The sequence below is a fragment of the Oryctolagus cuniculus genome, chromosome 12 (genome assembly GCF_964237555.1).
Source record: "Oryctolagus cuniculus chromosome 12, mOryCun1.1, whole genome shotgun sequence".
In the NCBI taxonomy this organism is placed as follows: Eukaryota; Metazoa; Chordata; class Mammalia; order Lagomorpha; family Leporidae; genus Oryctolagus; species Oryctolagus cuniculus.
This window is the reverse complement of record NC_091443.1, coordinates 68,998,294-69,024,103: the sequence shown is the minus strand read 5'-3', so window position 1 is coordinate 69,024,103 and position 25,810 is coordinate 68,998,294. Positions and strand designations below refer to the sequence as shown.

Below are 25,810 nucleotides of genomic sequence, written 5' to 3'. Positions count from 1 at the left end.
AGAAATATATATATATATATATAGTATGTACTCACACAGGTTTATATATGTATGCATATATATATATATATATATATATATATATATATATATATCCTTTCTAAGAAACACAGAAAGCGGGCCATTTTCACTTTAATTAACAGACCTCAACTGCTGAGAGTCAGCAGAATCAGTAATTGGCCAGAACTCGTCTGCCCCGTTTGGAAAGCAAGAAGTTCAGTCAATGGAAGTGAAGAAGGCTGCTTTCATTTGCACTGAGCTGCTCCACTTGGCAAGTAGAGGAATCCATTTGCAAACGGGCACATTTCCACACGCAGGCCATTGAAAGGTATCTCCAGAGGAGCAGTGGTATTAGCCAGTGTACACACCCTCTCTGGTGGCCCTTGAAGCAGCAGGGAGACTGACTGGAGTCTGGGAGGGGCCCTGTGGTCAATTGTTCTTTGTGAAGCAGAGACTGCTGGTAGCCAGAGCTGGCTGTGACTTTGGGGGCAAAGGAGACTGAGTCACCTCCCTCCATCTAGCTGATTTGTTGAAAGGGCACAAGAAGTTCCCAGAGATTTCACGCTGCTTTGAGGCAACCTTCATTTTAAATGGATGGGAAAGAGGGTGAGGGAAGTGAATTGTGTTGCTAGGTCTCCCAGTGGCTTGCCAAAATTTTGCCTGATTTTTGTGAACTCAGTAACCAACCCAGCTGGGCTCCCCATTACTCTAAACAGGAAAGGAAAGACTATGCCCGCCCAGGCCTTTTCAGCTTGCAAATGTGCCCTGGTGAGGGTAAACATGGCTGTGTTTGTTCTCCCTGGGGAGCAAGTCAGGCATGAAGTCCCTTTTGTTCAGGCTAGGAACAACCCCCTCTCGCCATGCTCAAATCCCACAGGGAATGGCCAATTAATCTGGGGAGGCTGACATGAACCCCACCTGGGAAGGGCAGAGCTCTCTGAAGTTGGCCAGGCATCGGCAAGGTCTGTCTGAATCCTCTGGGAGACACAGAGAGGCAGGTGACCCTTGGGTAGACAGTTTCATAAAGAGGCTCTCAAATATGCAGGACAGCCAGGTCCAACAGTGCCTCCAGTCTTAATTAGCTTAAAAAAAGGTTCACGAGCCAAAGGAGTGAGACAGAGCTTAGATGCCATGGGACTACAAAAGTATAGCTATGATTAATGCACTAGTGTATGTTTTCTGAATGAAATAAAAACACACAAAGGAAGCAGCAGGATGGATGTTTCTCGAACTCTTCATGAAGACTGCAAGTACCTGGGAACTTGTGCATTGTTCTACATACAAGTCTATGTGTCTGTGTGTGTGTGTGTGTGCACAAAAAGGAGTTATGATTGGTGTGGGGGTGGGCTGATAACAAAAATAAGTAAGGCATCATCTCTAAGCTCGGTAAATTCAAAGGAAGAAAAGCAGCATTAGTCAGTCAAATGATTATAGTAAAGGGCAACTACTGATATGGTACTCATTAGATATGATGGAAAAAAAACAGTTGCGGGGACTTCAAATGGGAGAGATCATATTTCACTAAGCAAAATCAAGAAAGGCTTTACGGTGGAGGTGATATTGGAAATAACCCCCTAAAATATGTACGAAAATGTGGCCCCTTAAAATTCCCCAGAAGTCCCATCTGGGGTGCCACATATGTTACTGGAATTTAGGGTGCCATATGATATCACCATACGCTTATTAATAAATCCCCAATATCAATAAGCCTGAGAGGGTTCTTGCCTAATATTTAGAGAAGAATTCTAAATACTGGCACAGATAAATGAGGCAGCATGGTACATTTTAGGCTTTTATTTAGTGAGAAAGATGCACAGGAGAATGAGAGCTTTATCTAAGAGAGAAAGAAGAGTAAATCTGGGTTCATACCGAGCACCAGGAGCCAGCCACATGGAGGAGCATCTAGGCCAGGAAGCCTAGGGCGGGGGCCCAAAGGCCACATACGCTGGAGGTGCAGGGCTACAGCCAGCCCTCTCCTGGCAAGAAGCCAGGGAAAATAAGCGAGAGAGCAAACACACCATGTCCCAGACTTTTAATCCACTTCCAAAGGGGAGTGGTTAACTAACCCGACTGGCTGGTGGGCACTCAGGTGTGGACAGGTAGGGGCATGAGGTCACACAGGGGCGTGGCAAAGGCGTGGTCTTCCATCTTACAAACATAATGGATTTTAACCTGTATGCCTGCCTACATCAGAGGTGGCTTCGATCATGAAGTTTATGCATGGACAAGACTTTGACAGGAAGAGAAAAGATGGGCAGGAGGGTGTCCCACTAGGTGGGAAAGTACAGCACTGGTGGAACAGTGTGGCCTGGCAGCAGCACCTCATTCTTACAGGGAAGTGAGAAATAAGGCCAAACAGCCAAGCTGGGACCCCCTTACTGTAGCTCCTAAGTAATAGGCTCTGTGTTTTTTAACTAAGTAGAAAATCGGGAATATTTGAAGATGTTTAACCAAAAAAGTGGTAATCAGACTGATATATTTCAGAAATTAATCTAGCAGTGGGATATATTGGAAGAAGAGTAGAGAATGAAACGTGGAAGACATCCATTTCGGTCCCCGATCACAACTTCACATGTATTTAATATTCATAGGATTGTGGAAGTGGGAAAGGACATGGAAGAAAGCAATTGGAGAGAATCTGGAAGAGCAGAATCTGAAGACTTCACAACACAGTGGCTGTGGCTGGCAGGGCAGAGGTAGGAGCCAGAGATAATGCCAGTGTTCAGCGCCCAAGGGATTAGAATAATAGTGTCACCATGGAGAAGCAAGAAACCCTGGAGACTTGGAGGAAGGTGAATTCAATTCAGAGTACACTGTAACAAAAGAACTGGCTGGAAATAATTAGAAATTATCAGCATGCAACTAAAACACAGGAAATAGGCCAAGGCCAAACTACAGAATTGGGAGTCATTTATTTACCAGATTGTTGGGAAAACATACTCTATATTAGACACCATCAAAGGGACTGGGGTTAACAAGATAAAAAAAAAAAAAAAAGTAGACAGCTGCTGTTGCAAGACACAGTTTAGAATACAGGGAAGATCACAAGTGAGCCCTCCATGATTGCGAGGTAATAACTGTTTGAGGGGGGATAACAGAAGAAAGAGGGAACCGTCCAGAAGGATTCCAAAGCACCTTCCTCGAATTGTGATGTCATGGAGACTCCAGAAAAAAGTGCCCACATTGTGTCTAGAGCCTGAAGCAGTGGACCAAGAAGTCCATTTTCTATTGCAGCACTGAAGCTCAGCTTAGAGGGAGAACAGGGTGCAGTTAAGCAGATAACACAAGCTGGAAACAGTAAGAGGAGGCTAGAGAGGGCCAATCATTCTGAACTTTAAGGGCCTTTATCCAGAAGGTCAGAGGAGCCAGCTGATGGGTTTTAAGCTGAGGCACTATGGGAATGGGGATGGTAGGAGAGAAGAGTCCAGAAATTATTACTTTTCTTGGACTCTGTGTGCTTGGTGTTGCCATTTACTAAGTGGTACACGAAGAAAGCTGGAAATAGTGTGTATGTGTGTGCATGCATATAAGAAAGGCCTGGGATATTGTTGAATTTGATATGATATTTTAAAAAAAAAGATTTATTTATTTATTTATTTGAAAAGTGGCATTACAGAGAGGCAGAGGCGGAAGGGGAGTGGGAGGGGAAGGAGGAGAGAAAGCCTTCCATCTGCTGGTTCACTCCCCAGATGGCCACAATGGCCAGAACTGGGCCCATCCGAAGCCAGGAGCTTCTTCCAGGTCTCCTACATGGGTGCAGGGGCCCAAAGACTTGGGCATTTTCTACTGCTTTCCCAGGTCATGGCAGAGAGCTGGATCAGAAATGGAGCAGCCAGGACTTAGACTGGCACCCATATGGGATGCCGGCACTGCAGGTGGCAGCTTTACCCGCTACATCACAGTGCTGGCCCCTGAGATTACATTTAAAGGAACATGTCTAGCCAACAAGTAAATATGTGTTTGATGTATATGAACAAAGTCAGGACAGGATATAAATTTTGAAGTCACGGCTACATAAATGCAAACTGGAACCTCACAAGATGATCTTACTATAAATTCCAGGAAAAAAAAAAACAGAGAAAGGCCAAGATAGATTCCTAAAGAATATTAATGTTTTGTGGAGAGGAAGGGGAAGGCAAGACCCTAGTGAAGGCTAGGAAACCATTCCCAGAGAGGAAGAAGGAAAACCAGGGATGTAGGCTATGAGTATGAGGGAGGAGTATATCATTTAGGACACAATGTTAACTCTACAAAAATACTGCCAAGAGAATCAATCTCTATGGGATACAATTTCTTAGGCAAGAGAAATTCCTGCTGAAGGGGGTAGAGGACAGATCATGGAATCAAAGACTCTAAAAGCTCAGGGAACTGAGTAAGCGAGGCAGTGGGACCAGACTGTTGTCTGTGTTGGAGAGTGGAGTAGTGAAAGCGAAATCCAGACAAGGGCTGAAGAATGAGCAACTGTGTGGCATGAGAAGGAGGAAGAAAAGGAGTGGAGATCACCAGCTGGAGAGATGCGTTGAGGAGGACAAGAACAAAAATAGCTAGCAGGTCCACCTGTCACATTTGCTGGTGAGTAAGAAGGAAGGGAACAGAAAAATTCAAAGTACAAAGGAGAAGCCTAGAAGATGATGTGTTGGGCAGAGTTGGATTGACACTCAGGTCTACATAGAGCCCTGCCCCCTCATTCTACACACACACACACACACACACACACACAGAGTGAGGGCTTTGGTGTGTTGATGCCATAGGAAATTTCTCCTACTTTGTGTCCTGAATAGACCTGAAGAGGAAGGGCAAGAATCACTGTCCCGTGAAATCAACAGAAAGAGAAGAGAGTTGGAAAGGCATTTGCAAACACTCCTTTGAGAATGGAATTATCCCTCCACCATCTGCAATGCCAGCATCCCATAGGAGCTCCAGTTTCAAGTCCTAGCTGCTCCAATTTCGATCCAGCTCCCTGCTAACGTGCCTGAGAAAGTAATGGAAGATAGTCCAAGTGCTTGGGTCTCTGCTAATAATGTGAGAGACCCACATGGAATTTCAGGCTCCTGGCTTCATCCTGGCCCAGCCTTGGCTGTTAAGGCCATTTGGGGAATGAACCATCAGATGGAATAGAGTCATTCTCTCTATCTCTATCTCTATCTATCTCTATCTCTATCTCTATCTCTATCTCTATCTCTATCTCTCTCTATATCTCTATCTATCTCTATCTATCTCTCTCTCTATCTCTATCTCTATCTCTTCCCTCCCTCCCTCCTTCCATCCCTCCTTCAAGCTCTGCCTTCCAAACAAATAAATAAATATTTTTAAAAAAATTCTTGGACTCTCAGGTAAATGGTCTAAGCTTTGATGGAAGATATCTGTCAAACTGACTGATGTCATGGGGACCAGGAGCCATGAGAGGGAGAAAGAGGGATTTAAGAGAAGTTGGGGAAGGATTAGAGGAAGGGAAAGAAAGATCAATGCAGTTCAGATCTGCCTTTCACTGGGTAAACACCCATCTCCTCCTCTTCAAGCTCCTTCATTCAGAAATGAGTGTCTCCTCATTTGCACTATTCACTGATGAGCAGAAACGTTTACAAGATGTTTTAAACAGCTTAGCAGTAGAAATGGCTCAGTAGCCAGGATCATAAACAGCTTCTGGGTTCTGATATTCAGCGGATTTCCCTGAAAGTAGATTGGACAACAGTCTTTATGCACATTGCAGGAGCAACCAGAAACATGCGTAGCCCAAACCAGGTTCACCATGGGTAACGACAGAATTTTAATATGGAAGTTATGGCAGATAGGGAGATTAAACATTTTGACTTCACTGTTTTTCTAAAAACCATGGATGTACAGTTTCCTTTCCTTTAAATATATAAATAGGTAGTTAGTTCCAATGGCTTCTGTTCCTTTCATGCTTAGTAGTAGGAATCCAAATATGTTTTAGCTTTCAGAACCTTTCACAGTTTGGAATGTACAGTAAATACTAAGAAAGCAATTCAATATGTGACAATAAACAGGCAGAATAAATCCGCCCCCTTTTTTCAATGTTGAACCTCCGAGCACTGGGCAGGGAAGAAGCATTTCTTTTAATACAGAGATAGAGAGTTGTTTGTTACAAAAAGGGGGGAAATCCAATTAAAAGTAGGATTTGTGAGGTCCCTGCTTTGGCATGAACAGCATAGCAGGGTCGATATATCAGCTCTAATGCCCAAGGCCTGGATGCCTGATATTGGAGATTATAAGCAAGTTTCCAGTCTATTGGCTTTCTCATCAGAGGAGATAGTTTAATGTCCTGAATTCAGTAATAAATATTACTGAATAAACTTAAGGAATAAGGCCTAAGCTTACTTTGCCTCAAATGCTTATGCAAAAATTTCTAAAACTTGCCAACATAAGCAACTGAAAAATGAAAATTTCAGTCATACTGGTTGTATTGTGCAGAACAAAAATGATCATTTGGCTTACATATCTCCTATTTAAAACTAGAACCTAATTAATGGGTCAATTAAGAACATTTCAAATGATGTCTATGTCCTCTTTAAGCAAAATGAAATAATAGGTCATATCCCTTCTGATTCCTTTGTTTTTGCCCTGTACACCTGGCGCAGAGTGCTGACAATCTTGACAGGCACCATCTGAGTCTGTCGAGAGCTGCCCCAGGCCATTGGATCCTGCTTTGCCTGCGGGCATTGAGGGCCATAGGTACTCTATAAATGATATCTAACATTTACTGAGTGCATACTATATGCTGGACTTTGTATTAAGCACTTTATCTGAAACTTCTCATAGTAACTATGCATGATATAAATGAAGAAACTGTTGACTCATTAATTTCTCTTCTATGAAGCTGATATACAGATTTTATTATACATATACAATACAGTATATGGTTAAAAAAATTGCACATTGAAATTTCCATCAGCAGAGGACTGGTGATTTAAATGTAGGCATATCCTTGGAGTTCTATGAAGCTAAGCAAAGAGAATGAGACAGATCTTTATGGACACTTTAATGGAACAATTTCTGAGATAATTTGTAATATGGAAAAGCAAGGTTCTAACATTCTTATACACATAGATGCATCTGACTTTGCATTAACTATTTCTTTTCTCATTTATTATTATTATTTTAACATATTTTCTGTAAAGAGAATAAAAAACAAAGACTTAATACGTTATACCTCTCAAGAGAGGGTCTAGGGTAAGAGGAAAGTTTATTTTTATTTTATACTCTGATTTGTTTCTTTATGTGATGCTTTCAATTTGAAAAGCAAATGAAAAATTCAGAAGACTTTCAGAACTTCAGAAAGAGAGAGGTTAATATCAAAATTTCCTCAGTAATCAAATATTTTAAACACTTGGACTAAACTTTTTTTAATTTTTTTTTTTTTTTTTGATAAGCAGAGTGGACAGTGAGAGAGAGAGACAGAGAGAAAGGTCTTCCTTTGCCGTTGGTTCATCCTCCAATGGCCGCCGCATCTGGCACACTGCGGCTGGCACATCGCGCTGATCCGAAGCCAGGAGCCAGGTGCTTCTCCTGGTCTCCCATGGGGTGCAGGGCCCAAGCACTTGGGCCGTCCTCCACGGCACTCCCTGGCCACAGCAGAGAGCTGGCCTGGAAGAGGGGCAACCGGGACAGAATCTGGCACCCTGACTGGGACTAGAACCCGGTGTGCCGGCGCCGCAGGCGGAGGATTAGCCTAGTGAGCCATGGCGCCGGCCTGGACTAAACTTCTTATTCAGTGATGCACTAAGCTTTTTCATGATAACATAAATTTCAAACATGTTATCTCAAAAACTAAAATATAAAGAAAGAGAGGGAGACAAAGGGTGAGAGGAAGATGAGAGGAGGGTGAGAGGAAGAGGATGTTTTATATTTAGAACTTTATCTACAAACTACTAAATCTGTTAAAAACTGACAAACTATTAAATCTGTTAAAAAGTAATTAAAACTTTTTAAAGCTTAAAAACTACAATAAATGCATAGACTATCTGTCTTACTTATACAATGTACAACCTCAAAGGTGATTGTGATTATTCATTTTAAGGACAAGGAAGTGAATTCTTGAGAGTAAATAGCTCAAGCGCTCACAGCTAGTCTACAGCAGCACTCAGAGTCTGAATCCAAGGCAGTTTGATTTCTAAGCCCTTATTTTCAACTCTGTATCCTTTTTCTTTCAAAAACAAAAATGGAATAATGAAAATATTATTACTAAACAAAAATGAAGTAAAGCTGAACCAGAAAGTGTCCCAATTTAATTTTTTCTTTATGATACAATTTGAGTCAAAAAAATACTTAATATGAATGTAAATTCAGCCACAGGAAAGTTTTCCTCCTTCAAATAATATAAAATTATAATTAAATAATTTTAATGGAAATGTAATATTAGTTGATTATAAGTGGGGAAATTAATGGAATGATAGTAAATAGATGATTTCTTTAAATGGATTAAAATGGAAAATTTATTTACCAAGTAAAAGAATAATTTTCTTAAAATCCTCAATTATTTTGTTTTACTTAAAACTTCTTATGAAGTCAGCTCATAAAACCAAAAATACAGAAAAATATCCAAACAATGATGGACTAGAGATGGCTCATACTGGCGCAAGAGACACAGCCATGAAATTCTGAGTCATTATTTTAAAGTAATTACATAAACCTACAAGTAAATAAGTTATATTAGAAATAAAGGCAATAGACACTAAAAGCTCATTACTTCCTAATGAATTTACTGTTACCTATGCTCTTAAAATTATTTATAGCCAATCAATCTTTTTGGTGGAAATACTATGTAAGGGTTTGCAGCCTTGAATCTCTTCTCAGACACCCTATCCCCCTTGTTTAAAAGCATCACATTTGAAGCTTGAACTTGGTGAGAGTACACTGCAGAAATCAGCAAATGGTAAAAAGTACAGCTTTCTCCACCCAGAAAGCCAATTGTGAAAAAACTATGAAACACACAGACTCAAACCTCATTCATAGCCTAATATATGAATTTGCAATTTTTAGTTTTTTAATATGCAAAAAGCTTGTGACTTTTTCACTAAAGATGACTATTAAATAGTGATAGAAAATCATCCAGTGATTTCTGAAGTTGATTCTAGAAACTGTATTCTCAACCACAATTTAACAAATATACACAAAAACATACTTAAAGAAATTAGAAAGTAAAAGGCAAAATATCCCCTTCTTAACGGCCAATTATAGATCTAGACTTCATCTTTCCTTGAGAAATTGCTTATGAGATCCACACAACGCATGTTTTTCAGATGTATTCATTTTCTGTGCTATCCATATTTGTGAACTTGAAAAAGATTCCTACCCATACTCAAGGCAAACTCCTTTTGTTATTTTCTGGTACACAATGATAGACAAAGATTCCAAAAATTAAAAGGATTTCAAATTGAGCTAATATAATATTGGACAGCACTCTAAATGGAATATCTAAATGATGAAGGAATCTAAAAAGACAGCACTCTGTCAGATGAAATAATGCATGGGCTTCCCTCCTGCAAGGGATATGGAGAAGATTTCTAATAGTCTATCGGGGTAAAGAGTTTTTAGGTTTCTTCAGGCCTTAAAATACATATATTTAAATTTATGAGATTCTAAGATGGCTGAATAGAGAAAAGATGTGATGCTTTTGACTGAAGGAAATACAAGAAAATTGGAGAAAGTGCATTCCCAGAGGAGAGTAGGAAAGAAGCTTGCAGTGGAAATTCTACAGAAGGAAGACACCATGAGGCAACATGTGAGCTGCCAATGTGCATCAACAAATGGAAACACCACTTACACACTCCAAAAGCAGGAGCTGGAGGAGGGTGCAAGCTTCCAAGAACAAGGTGAGAGCAGACTGTGGCAACCAATGTCATGGGTAATATTACTGAGGGAGAACCTTGCAGGCCACACTGTCAATGAGTTTGGCCCAGATCCATAGTTGGGAGAGGGTACCCACCTAATCCAGTGAAAGAAAAGCATGTTTCTTTCTCCCTATCCCTCAACAAGGGAATCCAGTAACTGGTGGAGAGAAGGTGCCATTTTGACACCATAAGAGGCTGCAGCACTCTTGTGTACACCTGTGACCAGGGGATTTTACCAGAGGGGAAAAGCCGCATTCCCCACTGGCTTTGAGTCTGGCTGGGAGGGTTGACAGGGGACTGGACACCTATATAGGACTTTCAGGTGCCCCTATCCTCTCAAGCTCTGGGGTTCAAACTGCCAAGGTAGAGTACCCACAGGCAACTGGCTCTGGGAATGTCTCTAATTTCTCCATGGACGGGGCAAGCCCATGGAGCTGAGCAGATCCTCCATACCCCGTAATTGTGGTAGCCTTTCACACTGTGACTGGGAATTCTGTGACTGCATGATAGGGTGTGGGGTCTAGCTGAGTCTCTGGGCAATCACTGTGTCTAGTGTCAGAGACTCAGAGCTACCTGGCAGCCTGGGGTGGGTCATTGCTGAGCGTTCCTTACTCAGACTTGGTAGCACATTGATCCTTTGTGGGGTTCATGTGACAGCATGGATGCAGATTGTACCCACTGTGGGTTAACCCCAGTCACTGATCACCTTGGAAGAGAGGATGTGAGGGTGTGACTATGCCAATAGGCATGAGCATACTTCTTCCCTGTGATAACAGAGATCTATGACACTCAACTTGTGTGTCACCCTGGCTTCTTACCCCACATGCCTCTGGATACTCATCGATAGAGCAGACACTCCAACAAAGACACAGAGACATAGTTCAAAGAATCCCTATCAGATCAATACACAATTATTCTTAAGTGTGAAATTTAACTGAAAAGTGATTGCTGTTAAATATAAGAGGGGGAATAAGAGAGGGAAGAGATGTGCAATTTGGAACACGCTCAAGCTGACTTACCTCAAACGGTAGAGTTAGAAACATACCAGGGGATTCCAATTCAATCCCATCAAGGTGGCATGTACCAATGCCATCTCACTAGTCCCAGTGATAATTTCTGTTCACAATTGATCATAATGATAGGACTAACAACCAAAGGGATCACATAAACAAGAATAGTGTCTGCAAATACTAGCTGATAGAATCAAAAAGGGAGAGAATGATCCAACATGGGAAGTGAGATACACAGCAGACCCATAGAATGGCAGAAGTCCTAAACAGCACTCTGGCCTCAGAATCAGCCCTTAAGGCATGCGGATCCGGCTGAAATGCCCATGAGAGTATTTCAGGCATGGAAAGCCAAGACACTCTGGGGAAAAAAAAAAAAAAACTAAATGAAAGATCTCCACGAGTGAGATCCCAGTGTAAAGAACAGGTCATCAAAGAAGGAGGTACCTCTCTCTGAAGGGAGGAGAGAACTTCCACTTTGACCATGGCCTTGTCTAAATATGATCAGAGTCGGTGAACTCAGGGGGCTTCCATAGCCTTGGCAGCTCATGAAAAGAGCCTAGGGTGATTACTGATGCCATAAACAAGAGTGTCAATTTGTTAAGTCAACAACAGGAGTCACTGTGCACTTACTCCTCATGTAGGATCTTTGTCCTTAGTGTGCTGTACATTGAGACTTAATGCTATAACTAGTACTCAAACAGCATTTTTCACTTTATGTTTCTATGTGGGAGCAAACTGTTGAAATCTTTACTTAATGTATGCTAAACTGATCTTCTGTATATAAAGAGAATCGAAAATGAAGCCTCATGTGAATAGAAGGGGAGAGGAAGTGGGAAAGGGGAGGGTTGCGGGTGGGAGGGACGTTATGGGGGGGAAGCCATTGTAATCCATAAATTGTACTTTGGAAATTTATATTCATTAAATAAAAGTTAAAAAAAGAATCCCTATCAGAGGAGAAAACAAATAATTTTTTCCACAAATACCTAAAGATACATGCAAAAATTCAAGAAAAAAGAATAAGAAAGTTAACATAACTTCCCTGAAATAAAACAACATTTCAACATCAGAATGTAAAGATGAGATTGATGAAGTATTTGAAAAGGAATTCAAAAGATGATCATAGAATTAATCAGAGGTAATGAGATTCAAATTCATGAGTTAAAGAAATCCATACATGACATGAACGAAAAAAATTTCCCATGAGACTGAGATTCTGAAGAGAAATCAAATTGAAATATTAGAAATGGAGAACTCAATATATCAAATACAAATGCAGTAGAAATCCTTAACAATAGACTTGGTGGAGCAGAAGAAAAAATATACAAACTAGAGGACATCTTTGAAAAAAATCTCAGTCAGACCAAGAGAAAAAGAGAGAGAGAGAGGAAGAGAGAGAGGGAGAAGAAGAGGGAGAGAGTGAGAGAGGGAGATAGAAATTAGAATAATTAAAAACAATGTTTGGGATTCATGGAATTCACCACATGGGTCTTAATAGTTTCTGAAGATATGGAAATAGAATGAATTAGATTGCCTATTCATTGAAATAATAACATAAAACTTCCCTAATTTGGAGAAAGAAAAGGATGTCCAACTACAGGAAACACATAGACTTCCTAATAGACATGACCAGAAACAATCTTCAGATTGACACATTATAGTCAAACTTTCAACAATAAAACATAAAGAAGAAGATTCTAAAATTTGCATAAGAGAAAAGCCAGATTACTTTCAGAGGATCTCCAATTAGACACAGCTGATTTCTCATCAGAAACTCTACAGGCTAGGAGACAATGGTAATTCTATTCAAAGTCTTAAGAGAAAAAACTGTCAACCCAGAATGCTCTACCCTGCAAAGCTCTCATTTATGAATGAAGGTGAAATAAAGACCTTAGATTGTCACCACTCATCCAGCCTTATAAACGATGTTTAAGGATGCACTACACACAGAGACACAGAAAGATAATTGTCAGTATGAAGGGAGATGAAGGCAGAAAATCTTCAGGTAGAAGTACAAAGGAAATCCAAAGCAAAAAAACAAGAATATTCACAGAGAAATGGCAGGGCCAAGTCGGTATTTATCAATAGTCACCTTGAATGTAAATGGCCTAAATTTCCAATTAAAAGAAACAGGATAGCTGAATGGATTAAAAAATAAGACCCATCTATTTGCTGCCTATAAGAAACATACCTCACCAACAAAGATTCATGCAGACTCAAAGTGAAAGGATGGAAAAAGATATCTCATGCTAACAGAAAACAAAAACAAGCAGGTGTAGTCATCATAATATCAGACAAAATATACATGAACACAAAAAGCTGGTAAAAGAGACAAGGGTATTATGTAATGATTAAGGGATCAATTCAACAGGAAGATGTGAGTATAATAAATGCAGATGTACCCAATTTAAGGGTGTCTGGCTATTTAACACAAATGTTAATGGATCTAAATGGAGACACAGATTGCAATACAATAGTAATGGAGGATTTCAACTCCCCACTTTCATCAATGGACAAATCTACCAGACAGAAACAACAGATCTAGTCTAGACTATGGACCCAATGGACCTAAGTGATGAGTAAATTACATTTCATCCTACAGTTGAAGAATATTCATTCTTTTTATCAGTGCATGGATCTTTCTCTAAGATAGACTATATGATAGGCCATAAAGAAATCTCAACAAATTCAAAAAATTGAAATCATATAATGCACCTTTTCTAGCCACAATGGAATAAAGATAGAAATTAACAATTTAGAAAATATGTAAGCATATGGAGACTAAACAACACACTATTGACTGAACAATGGGTTATAGGATAAATCAAAAGAGATATAAAAAATCCTGGAAATAAGTGAAGATGACAATACAACATATCAAAACTTAAAGGATAGAGCAAAGTTCAGTATTAAGAGGGAAGTTTATAGCAATTAGTGCCTCCAAGAAATTTGAAAGACATCACATAAATAAACATAAATAAAACATAAATACATCCCAAGGACCTAGAAAAACAAGAAACAAAATTCAAAATTAGTAGGAGGAAAGAAATAATTAGAAAATAAACAAAATTGAAACACAAATACAAAAGATCAGTGAAATGAAGAGCTTTTTTTTGAAAAATTAAACAAAATTCATACACTATTGGTCCAACTAGCCATAAAAATGAGGAAGATCCAAATTAATAAAATCAGAGATGAAAAAGGAGATGTTGTAACAGATGCCACAAAAATGAAATCATCACAAATTATTATAAACAGCTATGTGTCAATAATTTGAAAATCTAGAGAAATGGATAGATTGCTTGACACAATCTAAAAAATTGATTCATGATGACATAGAAAATATAAATAGACCAATAACCATGATAGAGGTTGAATCAGTAATAAAGACACTCCTTACAAAAAAGCCCAGGACCAGATGAATTTTCTGCTGAATTCTACCAAATTTTTAAAGAACTAATTCAAATTCTTCTCATTTTATTCAAAACAGTTGAAATGGAGACAATCTTCCCAAACTCTTTCTATTATGCTATCATCACCTTAGTTCCAAAACAAGAAAAAGATACAACAAAGACAGTGAACTATAGACCAAATCACTGATTAACATAGATGTAACAATCCTTGACAAAATATTAGCACATTGTATCCAACAACACATCAGAAAGACTATTCATCTGGACCAAGAGGGAATTATCCCAGTTATATAGGAATGGTTCAATATAGTCCAATCAAAAATGAAGTACATCATATTAACAACTTGAAGGATAAAAACCACATGATTATCTCAATAGAAGCAGAGAAAGAATCTGATAAAATATAGCACCCTTTCAGGGTAAAAACCTTAAGAAAACTGAGTATAGAAGGATCATTCTTCAACCCAATCAAGGCAATTTATGATAAACTCACAGCCAGCATCATATTGAAAGGTTGGAAGCATTTCCACTAAGATCTGTAACCAGGAAAGGATGCTCAGCCTCACCACTGCTATTCAGTATCATCCTAGATATAACCCAGAGCCATTAAGCAAGAAAAAGACATTAAAGGATACAAATTAGAAAGAAGGAAGTCAAATTATCCCTGTTTCCAGATGACATGATTCTATATATATGGGAACCAAAAGACTCCACTAAGCAACTATTGGAACTCATAACAGAGTTTGCTAAAGTTACAGGATACAAAAATAGCACACACAAATCAATAGCCTTTGTATACCCAGACAATGTTATGGTTGAGAAAAAAACTTTTAAGATCAGTCCCATTTGCAATAGCTACAGATATTTAAATATCTTGGAATCAATTTAACCAAGGAGATGAAAGATCAGTAGGATGAAAATTACAGGACATTAAAAAATAGGAGAACATACAAAAAAACTGTAAAACTCTTCGATGTTCATGGATTGGAACAATTAATATCAAAATGTCCATAATACCAAGCAATTCAAAGATTCAATACAATCCCAATCAAAATACCAATGACATTCTTCTCAAATCTAGAAATAAAGAATCCTAAAATTCATATGGAAAAGCAAGAAACCTTAAATAGCTAAAGCAATCTTTTTTTTTTAATTTCTTTTTAAAGATTTTATTTATTTGAAAGTCAGAGTTACACAGAGAGAAGAAAGGCAGAGAGAGAGGTCTTCCTTCCATTGGTTCACTCCCCAATTGGCCACAATGGCTGGCGCTGCGCCAATCCGAAGCCAGAAGCCAGGTGCTTCCTCCTGGTCTCCCATGCGGGTGCAGGAGCCCAAGCACCTGGGCCATCCTCCACTGCCTTCCCAGGCCACAGCAGAGAGCTGGACTGGAAGAGGAGCAACCAGGACTAGAACCCGGTGCCCATATGGGATGCCGGCGCCACAGATAGGGGATTAACCTAGTGAGCCATGGCACTGGCCCCTAAAGCAATCTTAAACAACAACAACAACAACAACAACAAAAAAGAGCCATCACAATGCCAGCTTTCAAGACATACTATAGGGCAATTAGAATAAAAAGAGCCTGGTACTGACACTAAAATAGACATGTAGACTAATGGAACAGAATAGAATAACAAGAAATCAATCCATGCATCTACAAACAACTTTGAAAAAGTAACTAAAATAAACCCCTGGAACAAGGACAGTCTCTTCAATGAATGGTGCTGGGAAAATTGTATCACTGCAAGCAGAGGTATGTAAAAGGACTCCTATCCTATTTTTTTAAAGATTTTATTTATTTATTTGAGAGGTAGAGTTACAGATGGTGAGAGGGAGAGACAAAGAGAAAAGTCTTCCTACTGCTGGTTCACTCCCCACATGGCCAAAATGGCTGGAGATGTGGCAATCCAAAGCCAAGAGCTTCTTCCTGGTCTCTCACATGGGTGCAGGGGCCCAAGTATCTGGGCCATCTTCTACTGATTTTTCAGGCCATGGCAGAAAGATGGATTGGAAGAGGAGCAGCCAGGACTAGAACCAGTTCCTATATGGGATGCCAGTACCGCAGGCAGAGTATTAACCTATTGCACCACGGCACCAGTCCCAAGATCCCTATCTTCTACAAAAATCAACACAAAATTGATCAAAGATCTAAATCTATGATGTAATACCATCATATTACTAGAGGAGAATATTTGAGAAACTCTGCAAGACATTGGCATAGGCAGAATCTTCTGGGAAAAGACCCCATAAGCAAGGCAATAAAAGCAAAAATAGACAAATTGGATTATAACAAGCTAAGAAGCTTCTGAAATGCAAAGGAAGCACTCAACAATGTGAAGAGGCAACCAACAGAATGGGAGAAAATATTTCAAACTATACAACTGATAAAGGATTAATATCTAGAATCTATAAGGAGCTCAAGAAATTCAACAACACAAAACAAATATTCCAGTTAGGAGATGGGCAAAGGACTTGAACAGACATTTTTTCAAAATATGAAATTCAAATGGCCAACAGACACATGAAAAAATGCTCAGGATCATTAGACATCAGAGAAATGCAAACAAAAACCACAATGAGGTTTTACCTTATCCCAGTTAGAATGGCTGTCATACAGAAATCAACAAACAATAAATGTAGGTGAGGATGTGAGAAAAATTCCTACTGTTGGTGGGAATGTAAACTAATATAGTCTTTATGGAAGACAGCATAGATACCTCAGAAGGCTAAAAATATATATACATATAACATATGATCCAGTAATCCCACTCTTGGGAGTTTATCCAAAAAAATGAAATCAGCAGATGAAAGAGTTATCTGTACCCTCATGTTTATTTCAGCTAAATTCATAATATCTAAGATAAAGAATCAACGCAGACAACTATCAACTCATGACTAAAGAAAACATGGTAATATACACCATGGAATAATACTCAGCCATAAAAAAATAAAATCTTGTATGTTGCAACAAAGTGGATGCAACTGGAAACCATTATACATAGTGAAATAAGCCAAATAAGACACCAATATCACATTTTCGCTGAGATCCAATGATTGTTTTACAGCCCTTGTCTCTACTATCAAGGAACAGTGTTTTTTGTTGTTCTTGAATTCTTTATTTAGTGTAGGTTTAATCTTATAAGGTAAACTGAAAGTGGACCACTATAAAAATTAGAAGAAAGAATAAGAAAGGAAGAAGGAGCAAATGTGAGGGTGGTAGTGTGGATGGGAGAGTGGAGTGGGAAGTATCACTATGCTCCTAAACCTGCCTACATATATATAATTTGTTTACCTTAAAAAAAAAACTTCAAAAATTAAACAAAAAAAGAAAAAATTTTAAAAACCTAAAACTTGCTGGAAAATCAGTGACTAGTAATTATATAAGGCACATGATCCTATTGATTTCCACATTATTACCAGAGAAAAAAACTAATTTTGGTCAATAGAAGAACTCAGTTTCTTTCCTATAGAATCAGCTCATATCACCTCACATAAATAAGCCATTTATTTTAAAGACAATATTACACATACATGTGCACACACATTAACCCATACACAGACACATTATGTATTTTTCCAGTTAAGGTATTTGAATGTTGTCCAAGGTTCTAGCATGTACTGAGAGGCATAATTAGAAAATTCTGGATTCTGCTGAAGGTATTTAAGGATAATTCCCTATTCACATCTTCATGGCTTGAGAGGTTGTTTTGCTGCTAGGGCCAACTGATGGCCTAAAAAACAGAATTCTAACTTCTTCCTTTACAATACAAATTAAAAGGAATGTAGCTGAAGCTTCTTAACTGTAAAAAGCACAAGTTCATGATCATTGGGCACTGCAGCTTAAGCACAATTAAATTTGCACTGTGATGCAAAACCAGACTTGACTTCTAGGCAGCTTAGATGTCCACACATATTATATAATTAAAAAGAACCTCAAAGGACACTCATGTTTTAAAAAATACTTTAGCCTATTAATCTTAAATTTCCACTGTTTAGATTACTGCATCGGATCAATCACTTGTCTCCAGAGGAAAGTCTTGAGAACCAAAGCAAAGCCAGAAAGGCATATTCAAAGAAAGAAAAAACAACAAAGGAATACTGCAAACGAATGAGTTAAGAATCACAACAAAACTAAATTTAAAAAATACAAGAGAGACAGCTTCTAAGATGGCAGAGTAGGGAAGGAATTTACTGCTCTAGTCTAGGAGAAGAGAGTCTTAAAAAAGTGGAGAGAGTGCAGTCTCAGGGAAGAGTTATGGAGCAAATGGCACAGCATACTCTACACAAATTGAGGAGATACAATGGACCTACATGGAGGGTGGGGACCGCCATAAGTCAAGACCCCAGCAGCTGTGAGCTTCTGCAGCACTGTTGGAGAGTGAGGTGAGATAAGACTGCAGAATCCCAAGCCACTGGTGATAAAGCTGCAGGAAGAGCCTAGAGGGAGCCCGGCTTGGAGCCCTATGGGGGATAGTGTACCTGCCAAACTAGAGGAGAAAAAAAAAGGAGGGACACATTGCTCTCTCCCGATCACCCTGCAATGGTGTACTGTAACAGGCTAATAGAGCAGTTGCCCACATATGTAACAGCCATGCCAGCTTGTGTTTGTGCCCAGTAACCAGCTGAGAGGATACTCCTGACTATGGTGGGGAGAACTAACAGGGGGCTGGGTGCTCCTGACTGTGGGAGGCTTGTGTGCTGGGACAGTGAAAAAATTGAGGCTGTGTGGGAGGGCTCATGGTGTGGCTGGGACTTTGGGAACTCACTGTGGGAGACTCGCTGGTTACCTGGTGAGGGACATTTCTGGGGAATCTGAGCTTACACTGATGACTGCACAGATTCTTTGAGTGGTACTTGTGGAGGAAAGGAAGAATATGATACCCACTGAGGCTAGCACTCAGGCACTGACCTCCTTTGAGGAGAGGAGCTCTGCTGAGTATAATAAACCTCCCCTCCGCTAAAAAAAAAAAAAAAAAAAAAAAAAGGACATTTACTCACTAAACCTGAGTGTGTCACCTTAGACACACCCTTTACCCTGGAGAACTGAAGAGAGTTCCCTGGCCACACCCACTAAATGCCTCTGGATCTTCCCTGAAAGTAGACACTCCACTAATCTACAGAGGTATAGTACGAAGATAAAAGCCACCACAGTGGGAAAAAAAAAGAATAAACCAACAAGTTTCTCCACAAATGCTGAATAATAATTGTACCAATTCAAGAAAAAAGAATAAGGAAGACAACATGATGCCTCCTAAAGAATACCAACACTTCAATACTATATTGTGAAGAAGATGAGTTGAAGAAATGCCAGGAATGGAATTAAAAAATGGATCATAAGATCACACAGAAGTTAGCCCGTGCCACGGCTCACTAGGCTAATCCTCCACCTGCAGCGCCGACACCCCGGGTTCTAGTCCCGGTTGGGGCGTCGGATTCTGTCCCGGTTGCTCCTCTTCCAGTCCAGCTCTCTGCTATGGCCCGGGAAGGCAGTGGAGGATGGCCCAAGTGCTTGGGCCCTGCACCCGCATGGGAGACCAGGAGGAAACACCTGGCTCCTGGCTTCAGATCTGCACAGCACACAAGCCATAGCGGCCATTTGGGGGGTGAACCAACAGAAAAGGAAGAACTTTCTCTCTGTCTCTTTCTCTCACTGTCTATAACTCTCTCTCTCTCTCTCTCTCTCTCTCTCACTGTCTAAATCTGCCTGGAAAAAAAAAGATCACACAGAAGTAATCAGAAGCAAATGCACAAACTACTGAAATCCATACGTGAAAAGAGTTTCTGCCAAAAAATTGAGATCTAAAGAGAAATCAAAATGAAATGAAGAATTCAATGGAACAAAAAAATGTAGTGGAAACACTAAACAACAGAATCAGTGAAGCAGAAAAAAGAATATCTGTCTTAGAAGAAAAAGCACAGGAAATTGTACAGACAGACCAAGAACAAGAAAAGGAAATCAGAAAACTAAAAATCACTGTTGGTAATCTATAGGATACTATCAAACAACCCAACATATGGGTTCTAGGAGTTCCTGAAGGCATGGAAAGAGAGAATGGATTAGAAGGCATTTTTAGTGAAATAATAACAGAAAACTTCCCTAATTTGGAGGAAGAAATGGACATCCATGTACAGGAAGCACAAAGAACCTCTAATAGACATGACCAGAAAAGATCTTCACCATAACACATTGTAATCAAACCTAACTTACATCTTACACAAAAATCCACTCAACCTGGAGTAAAGATCTAAATCTATGACCTGACACCATCAAATTATTAGAGAACATTGGGGAAACCCTGTAAAACATTGCCACAAGCAAAAAGTTCTTGGAAAAGACCCAGGAGGCACAGGCAATCAAAGCCAAAATTAACAAATAGGGTTATATCAAATTGATAAGTTTCTGTACTACAAAAGAAACACTCAGGAAAGTAAAGAAGCAACCAACAGAATGGGAGAAAATATTGCTAACCACGCAACTGATAAAGGATTAATAAGCAGAATATACAAAGAGAATACAAAACTCCACAACATAACAAACAATCCACTTAAGAAATGGGCAAAGGACTTAAACATTTTTCAAAAGAGGAAATCGAAATGGCAAACAGACACATGAAACAATGTTCAGGATCACTATGTGTCAGGGAAATGCAAATCAAAATCACAATGAGGTTTCACCTCACCCCAGTTAGAATAGCTTTCATATAGAAATCAACAAACAACAAATACGGGTGAAGATGTGAGGAAAAAGGTACCCTAATCCACTGTTGTGGTAAAGTAAGCTGGTAAAGCCCCTATGGAAGACAGTATGGAGATTCCTCAGAAATCTGAATATAGACCTACCATATGACCCAGTCACCCTCTCATGGGAATTTACCCAAGGGAAATGAAATTAGCAAATGAAAGAGTTACCCCCATGTTTATTGCAGCTCAATTCACAATAGCTAGAACAAGGAATCAACCTAAATTCCCAATAACTGAAGACTGGATACAGAAATTATGGGATGTGTACTCTGTGGAATATGACACAGTGGTAAAAAAAAAGTGAAATCCCATCATTTGCAACAAAATGGAAGAATCTGGAAAACATCATACTTAGTGAAATAAACCAGTCCCAAAGGGACAAATACCATATGTTCTCTCTGATCTCTGAAAACTACTAGAGCACCTAAAACAAAATCTGTAGAAGTGAAATTGACACTTTGAGAAGGGATGACTTGAGAGTGGCCCTTGTCTTGACTATCAAGAAATGTTTTTTTTTTCTTCATAATATTTGTTGAAGTCTTTACTTAACATAGAATTAATTACATGTGTATAAAGTCAATTGATGATGGATCTCATTAAAAATGAGTGGGAATAAAAGAAGAAGAAAGAACTTTGTAACTGTAAATCTGTATAGTTCTGCATATATTCCTACAGACTTACTTCTAAGAGTACAGTTTAAAAACTTGCCATGGGACCTCAATTCCCATTAATCTGGGTGGCAAAAATGCCATCTTCAATGTTAAAGTAATCATATTAAGTGTTAAAGTGAAGATATACATAGGATTTAGTGTTAAAGTGATCATGTAAGTAGGATCAGGTGTGTGGTGATAATGATAGATGGAATTAAAAAGGAGAGAATGTTCCAACATGGGAAGCAGTCCACACAGCAGACTCATAGAATGACAATCCCTGTAAGTAGCACACTGAACTCAAAATCAGCCCTTAAGACACCCTGGTTGGCTGAAAGGCCTGTGAGAGCATTTCAGGCATGGAAAGCCAAGATATTGTGGCATGAAGGATCTTTGTGAGACCCCAGAGGAAAGCAGTGGCTATCAAAGAAGGATGTACTTTCCTCTGATGGCAGGGAGAACTTCCACTTTGCTTATGGCCTTGTCCATATACTGATGGAGTTTGTGGGCTCAAAAGGATTCCATAGCTTAGGCAGCTTATTTCAAGAGCCTTGGGTGGTCACTGACATCATATATAAGAGTGTCAATTGTTAAACTAACAACAGGTGTCAATGTGCATCAACTTCCCATGTAGGACCTCTGTCCTAAATGAGTAGTATTATGAGAGTTAATTGTAAAACTTTTTCTCAAACTATTTGTGTGCGTGTGTGTGTGCATGTGTAAATGGTTAAAAATCTTTACTTAGTACAGAGTTGGTCCTCTGTGTACAAAGTTAATTGAAAATGAATCTTAATGGAAAATGGGACTGGGAGGGGAGAAGGAGGAGGATAAGGGAGGGGAGTGTGGTTGGGAGCATGGGTATGATGGGAAAAGTAACTGTGAAATTTGTATTCATTAAATAAAAGGTTTCTTTGAGAAAAAATTTTAAAAAAAGACAAGAGAGCAAACACACCCACACAAAAACAGATAGGAAGTAACTATAAACAAAAATTAACGGGGAAAATGTTTGGAAATGTAGTGTAAGCAAAGAGTAAAGACAAGTGATAAACTGGAAAATACTTGGAATTGTGTGAGAAAGGGCTTATTAGTTATCCATAGTGTGCAAATTAAAACAAAAAAAAAATGGACTTAACCATTTCATCTCTTTCATAATGTCAAAATTTAAAAACCTGACTTTAACAAGTGAGGATGTGGGATAACAGGAAATCTCACATAGTACAATTGAAATTGTACAAACAAAATGGAAGGCAATTTGGTGACCTAATAAAGTCAGTTGCCCTTCCTAGAAACTCATTAATTCTATTTGTGGTTAAGATCCATGACATACTTCACACATACATGTTTATGGGGAACACCCAAAAGTGATCATTGCCTTACTAGCAGAACAACAGATCTGGAAACAACTACAATGTCTATCCATGTTGAGAATAGAAATAGTGTGCTACCCTTTTATAGAAAATCCCATAGAGCAGTCAAAATGGATACACTGGTACTATCAATACAGATAAGTCTCAAACACATAATTTTAAGAAAAGACAGAAAAATATAGGATGATTTTATAAAGGATGTCACTTCCACAACATATAAAAACATGCAATGTGTCCTATATATAACACGATTAAGTTTAATAGTACAAATAAAATCATGGATAGAAAGGATAAAAGACTTCAGCACAATATTCACTTCTGTGAGGCAAGGAAGGAAATATTTTTGTTTTCGCCTTTTTGTGTGTTTTTTAAAGATTAATTGATGGATGTATTTGAAGGCAGAGTGATAGAGAGAAAGACAGATCTTCCATCTGCTGGTTGGCTCCCCAGATCGCCACAACAGCTAGGGCTAGGCCAGGCCGAAGACAGAAGTCCTGGAATTTCTTCCAGGTTTTCCAAATGGGTGGCAGGGGCCCAAATAGTTGGAACATCTTCAGTGCTTTCCCGCACACATTAGCAGGGAGCTGGATCAGAAGCAAAGCTGTCAGGGTCATCATATGCTCTGAGACGGGATGCTGGCGTTGAAGACGGCAGCTTAGCAAGCTGCACCACAATGCTAGGTCCAGTAAATGGACTCCCGAAAGGAAATGCAGGGAGAAATGTGTAAAATGTGTAGCGTTATTCCTTCTACTAAAAACACAACAGTAATTTTTAGTGAATACCAAAGTGGCAGATTTAATTAGATCTGGTAGTTAGAGGGTATTGGTTCTAATTTTCTCTGAACATTTTGTGAATTTCCAATAGGTCATAATAAAAAAAATAAAATATCCTTCTAAAATAATCTTAATAAGAAATCTCTCCCTGTTCCTTGAAAACAAAAAGTGATAGCATTTTACCCTATTGTGTCTTAAATTTGTATATATGGTTAAATTCATATTTGCAAAATGGAAATGTTGATGTCACATAAACAAGTTCTACTTTTGTTTTTGAAACAACTTTAATCTGTCTCCCCCCCAACAAATATCTGTGTTTTATTTATAAAGAACAAGATACATTAAAAAACACATAAGCACACATAATCCTATATAGAAACAAATATGCACTAACTCACCTAGAATTATGTGGACGCAGATGCACATGGCTTACACTTGCACCAACATACTAATTTCCCTTATACTGATGTGGTACTTCTGTACATGATTTCACATTAGATTCCAGAGCTATCAAGCTTTTTTTTTTATTCAATGTGTACATACCTGAATTTGTTTCTCTTTGTCCTACAGAATAATGTTGTCAGAAGGGTGTGACACAGTATGTCTGTAGCACCGCAGAATTATGTGCTCACTGCTAGAATGCTGTTAGTTTCTTCCACAATTCTACATGTATATTGTAATTTACATTAGTTTCATGACAAAGTATCTTTAATCTGGAAGTTCTGGAATTCATTTAAACTGTCAATTTTTTGAATAACTGTTTTTCTCCTAATATTTCAATCAATTTACTTTCAGCCATTCTTATTTGCTGCACACATTTTTAGCACTTACACACAATTCCTTTTTAGATAGGAAGGGAATAAACTATCCCTAATGACTTAGGACTTATAAACTTGCATAGGCTACATTGCAAATCAGTTTTAATAACAATCTTCGTGACACTCACAGATTCCATTTATAGTTCATATAAGTATGGCAATAGCTCAATTTCTGTATGTGAACACAACTTGAAATTTAGCAGAAAATTAAAGTATTGGGAATTTGAGCTTTACTTCTAAAAAAAATGGCCAACTAATAAGATCCATTGGTTGATCTGATATTGTTTCTAGCGATTAAGTTAAGTTTTAGTATTGCCTGAAGTGTTTCTCTCGTGGCAAATGATTGAGAAAATAATTGTAATGGGCTAGTCTTTGACAGAGCCTATAAACACTGGGATGGCAGCACATGATTAAATTTATGTTTAGATTGTAGAAATCGTTGCTACTTAAGAAGAGAACAAGCATATTGATCTTCAAGTGTGAAATAAGGCAAGATGAAAGGAATAATTAAATCTGGCGGTATTGGTGTTCCCATCCAAAGAGGTACAATTATATAAATTGCATTTCTCCTCACCCTGCCCCTCCTTTCTCTTCTCTTTGGGTTTAAGTTCAGGATCCTCTGAGCCAATGTTGTGAAAGGATTTTGTTTTCTTTTGCCTTACAAGTCAGCCTGTTTAAATAGGGAAAGGCACCGACAAATCCCTGAAAATGATTCTCTCCAGTTCCTGTTTGAGGTAGAAACATGTTGAATGTTTAAAATCATTCCATGACTGTGCACGGATTCTCTTCGGACCTGAAACCTTCTGAGAAACCTAAGCACTTGGGGAAGTGAACAATGAACTCACCCAGGCCAGGAGCATAGAATTTAGTGCCAAGGCAGACAAGGAGCTGCTGTAGGGTGGTGGGGAAACTTCTAGGATTATGCCTCTTCTGGAAGAAAAGAAAAGAAATCCCTTTGAGTTCAAGCCAAGCTTTGTTTTTCGTTTGAGATGAAAAACTCAGAGTCTGTTTCTAGCAACTCTGATCTTTTAGATTCCACCTAGAAATGACTTGCAGTGTAGAAAGCTCTGAGAGTGACTCCTTTCTTTTCGAGGATCTCCTTCAATTGAAAATGACTACATTTACAGGGCAGCACTATCCATCCCAGTGCGTGTAGGCTTGAGGGTCCTTCTGAGCACCAGATCAGCCCT

At 38.9% G+C, this 25,810-nt stretch overlaps 1 long non-coding RNA gene across 1 annotated transcript in view; it reads right to left on the bottom strand.

Annotated features, from left to right (window-relative positions):
• Window positions 1–25,810, bottom strand: part of LOC138844677 (uncharacterized) — a 294,022-nt gene that overhangs the window by 251,962 nt on the left and 16,250 nt on the right. Inside the window, exon 2 of the long non-coding RNA XR_011380902.1 lies at window positions 25,466–25,550. This is a non-coding gene — a long non-coding RNA (uncharacterized lncRNA). The remainder of the gene's footprint in view (window positions 1–25,465; window positions 25,551–25,810) is intronic.